Here is a 4887-nt window from a genome sequence, read left to right as displayed (position 1 = left end):
GCTTGATCTTATGGAATCTGCAGTGGTAGATGAGAATAGAGAACTATTCCCAAGGTAGCTTGGGAATAGGCATGGACGAGTTAACAAAACTAAATGAAGCCAAAATTTTTTATACATTTCAGACCAAAAATGCAAGAAAAAGAGATTTCTAGAAGAGGTTCTTTTTGTTTTTGTAATTTTTTTATTTTTTTTTTAATGAATTGGAAGTGTTCAAGAGGCGTCTGGACGAGGAGCTGCAAGATATGGTTTAGTAGCTTGTGGTAGCAGTGGTAATGAGAAGACGGTTGGACTAGATGATCTTACAGGTCTTTTCCAACCTTGTTATTCTATGATTCTATGATTCTATTTTAATTTAGCAACTTTCTGTATGAAAGCATAGACCCCTTCTGTTGTGCAGATCAATGTGGCTTGTTCTAAGATACTCTGTCTTGATCATAGATGAGTTTGTACAGGTGTAGCTCTTCTCATCCCAGTGTAAATACTCCTGTTATGCACCTTTCAACAATACCATGAAGCCTGAGCTGGGACTAGCTCCTCAGTCTCTTTGTTGGCTTTAGAGAACGTAGTAAACAGCTTCGCTTGGTTCTATCAGAATAGGGACGTGCAGCAGAGTTCTTTTAATGCATGTGTATTGTGATATGCAGTTCTGAAATGCATGCCCCAGTGTAAATAACCACTCCTTCAAACAAACTGGAAAATCATTACTGAGAGGGTATAGGACAGTAGTAGAGCACAGAGATGAACGTGCTGCACTTAGTTAGTGTAAGCTTAAAGTAAATTAAATAATTCAGATGAACAACAAACTGGAATTTCACCAACTCAGTGTTTTATTCAAAAGGAAGAAAATGAGAGGTGGTTAAAGCTGGCATCAGGGTAATGTAGAAGTTCCTAAGGAAAGGAGAGGAAAAAAACCATCAGGAACATTCACAGTGGAAAGAAGGAGGTGTGAAACACCTGAATCTCAGATAAAAATCAGATTTAGGTACGCAGGAGTTCAGATCTCTGGTTTGAGAAAAAAAGGCAGTTATAACGCTGCTATCAGAAGGGTTTGGGCAAAGCTGGAGAACGACCGAAATTAAGGCATGAAGAAAGGAGAGTAGTTAAATACCAAGACACAATCAGATATCATTTAAATGTGATGGTAGTTTTTGGATCATGAGTGTAGAAAATATTTAGGAAATAAATAGGTATACGAAGGCAAAAGATTTCATTACAAGGTATTTGCAGAGCACCCACTGGTTTCAGTGGAGAAAGCATTCAGGTTATTTGCCTCAGTCTGAGGCTCCACAAAACATTAAGACTTGCAGTTTGTGTTCCCAGGGATGAACAGGGTCCTTTCCTCTGTCTAGTTTAGCCCATCTCTTTTAAGGAATCAGAGAGTATTAAACGGGGTTTTCTCTCTTTTGGATTAGAAAAAGAAAACAGGTTGGTATAGAGTCAAATCAATGGTACTATTTTGCTTGCTTGTTCTTCTGTACTTGAGAAATAGCGGGGAAGCTTGACGTTGTCTGATGTCTGGAGATGTCTGTCATAAGCTGGGGAGGGATGGAACTTGTAGTCTTAACTCGGGTGACAAATAGAATTGAATCCATAACAAGAGGAGGAAATCCTTGTAGGTTTTTATTTCCAGACGTTCATTCAAACATTTGAGTTAAATGGTGTTAGCATAGAAAACAAAAAGAGCTTAAAATGGTCTAACCAAAATCACTCTTAATCAGGTTTTGTTTCCATGGCACCTTTGATGTCATAAGCCTAATAGCTCCCCAGTGATCCATAGAGTCTTCCAGGAAAAAAAAAAATGGCTAGACAACCTGAATGCCAAATGTTGAACACATGCTTAAAAATATCCTTTCCGAAAAGTTTTCAGGCCTCCCTTCTCTTTTAAGAATTAAGGGAAACCAAAAATCAAACCAGGAATTCCCCACAAACACCCACCCACCCTGCGCATCGCCGGAAATCTGTGCACGGCAGTTTGAATGTATGGAGCCCTACAAATATAATATTAAACTGCAAAGGAAATGCATAAAAAGGCTGTTATAAAAATAGCTGTAAAACTACTTTTTTTTTTTCCATTCTACAGATGCAAAATTTCAAGAAACATCTTTCTGTCAAAACTGAAACAGATTGTGGTGTTCAGCAGCACATTTCTTTGCTAGGGAAACATTCTTGGTGCAGTGTTTTTGCTATTCGTCTCATGTTTTTTCCAAGGATTTTCTAATTAATCATGGTGCTGATGGATGATGGCTGTCCTACTATGGCTGCTATTAACACACACAAGTCTTGCCAGAGGTAAAGTAGATGTAATTTGCTTTTATTTAAAAGCTTTTGCTCAATGATGTTTTTACAGCCTGATCTGGCATTTGTGGTCAAGCAACATTCCCAGACCCTTCTGCCTTCAGGATCCTTATCCAATTCTGTAAGAGCTTTGCTTCTCTTCTGGTTTTCTGGTCACTGCTCACTGGCTGAGCAGAGATGTATTGCTCTGCCTGGTGCTTTTGGTATGGATAGCAGAGGGTGTGAAGCTTCAGAGGGCATGTGGAAAATTGCTGCTGGAGAACTTAAATGTCACGACTCATACTAAAAATAAAAGCAAAATCCTAATCCGGATTGGAATCTTTGTATCATTGGAGGTATTGAATGTAACGATATTGCTGTGTTTGTAGTAAAATACACAGCGAGAATCCACCAATTTGAATGGGAAAAAGAGCTTAAAAGTTCAGCTTCCTTCAAAATGGAAGTTTATAAAACACTGCTTAAAAGATGCCAAACATGTATGTCAAACAATACAGATATAAAATGTGATATGAACAACAAAAAATACGCTGCTTCAAAATAAAATCCAGCAATCAAATATCCTTTTGCTAGAATAGCAAAATGAATCAACGTTCTACCCTTCCCAGGGCTGAATTCCACAATGTATATGGAGTGAGTCTGGATGGCATCAAAGGAGCCAACATAGTAGCTAACTGTAATAAAAAACCTTTTTAGCAAAATAAATAAGCTTGTCATGTTGACATGCTTATCATATTTTTAAAAGGATATTATCTAATAAAATATCAAGTGTTGCTTAAAAAGTGTGTTACCTCTCTCTATAAAAAAGTATTTGCACTAAAATCACTATGCTAGTGAATTACTCTGAACTTTTCATGATTTAACAGTGTAACAGAGTTTGCTATGCCTTAAATCACCTGTCAGTGTCAGAATTTGGCTCTGTCACACTTTCTGCAAGAAGAAATATAGTGGCTGGTCTATTTTGGTTTGCAACAAGAAGTTAATAAATAAAAACACAGATTCCAAATTAAAATCAAAACTGTAGCAAAACAAGGCACATGTAATTCCAAGTGCAGTAAATACAGATTAGTTTTCTTTTTTTTGGGTTACTGGCTTGTTTGCCTGGCTTCTTTGTGAATGAGAAAATGAAACGTACTGTAATATATTAAAAATCAGGAAAAAGAATATTTTATTTTTATAATGCCTTATTCCCTAGCTGTCTTGTGTGTTTTGTATTTTGTGTGATGGGACCAATTCGTTTGAATATTTATATGCTATTAACTGTAATTCCTTTTTGTAACAAACATCAGAACTTTGATCTCTAGGAACTTTTCCAGATCAAGTTTTCAGATGAAACACCCAGCCACCCATACACAGACCCGTCTACAAGTTTTAGTATGCTTCCATTTGTCCTCCTTTAAAACAAACATCTCCAGACAGAAGAGACTGACAGGCACACGAAAGACCACTTTACATCTACTTCTGCAGTCAGAGCAGATATACGAAGTGTAGTACAAACTGGAGGTAAGCCTTGGAACGGTGCTTCCCAGAGTACTGCTGGATATGAGAACATTCCTCAGTAATGAGTTCAGAAGAGAAGGATGGTGAAAAACAATATTAATCAGTGAGGCTGTTGTTGGGAACAATTGATAGCTGAGCTTGGTGGATGCTGGTTGCTGGTACGCTGACAGGCAGTGCTGGGTATGGCATCCACAGGTCAAAACCAAGCAGAGCACCCCCACCACTCAGCTCATATAAGTGCGTACACCATCGATCTTGTGCAGTTATAGTACCTGCCTTTTGTCTGGAAAATGAGTCGCTGATTAAAGACAGGGGCTGGGAACTGTAGGGATCCACGAATGGAGCAAGTGGGAACCACAGATTCTTCAGGATCTTTAAGAGCGTGTTGTTATAATCACTGTTCACACCATACATGCACACGCTGCCTTGTACTAACATTTAATTTTTTTTGTGATTGGAAATCGAATGCAATCTTTTAAAAGAAAAACGTCTCTTACTAAAAGCTGTTAACTTTTCCATCCTGAGAATATTCTCCTCCTTCCCTCTTATTAGTCATAATTCCTTCTTCCTCAGATTTGTCTCTCTCACTCCCATGTTCTTTTCCTCTTATGACTAACAGGTTTCAGGAATGAACTTCAGACGAGTCTGAAAGAAAAAAAAATCTCTTCCGGGTTGGCTATTTTTCCATTAACTCTTACAATTATATACAGCAGGCAGTTCAGAAATATTGGTCATAAGAAACACACTGCTCCATCTCCACATTACCCTTTCAGCTGCAGCTCCAGGTAGCAATCAGTGTCAGCATAGCAGCAGACTACTAGAATATTGCTTTCCCTCAAATCCGCTCTTGAGCTGAACCATCCACTCTCTGTGTTCAAAGCCAATGGTGAGACTCCAATGCCTGTCCTCTCTTTGCTTCACACATGTAACAGCTCTTTTCTTTATCAGAGTGTGTTTCTTCTGAAGAGCAAAGCTCAGCCTACAGCCATAGGTTACCTTCCAAATAGCTCTCCCTGCTTTTACCCGCTCTCCTCCCTTTCCTCCCCTCCATCCAATCAGCAGAGTCATTCCAACATTAAAGATAAGCAGTTTTTT

The sequence above is a fragment of the Meleagris gallopavo genome, chromosome 5, assembly GCF_000146605.3.
Source record: "Meleagris gallopavo isolate NT-WF06-2002-E0010 breed Aviagen turkey brand Nicholas breeding stock chromosome 5, Turkey_5.1, whole genome shotgun sequence".
NCBI lineage: Eukaryota > Metazoa > Chordata > Aves > Galliformes > Phasianidae > Meleagris > Meleagris gallopavo.
This window is presented reverse-complemented; position numbering follows the sequence as displayed.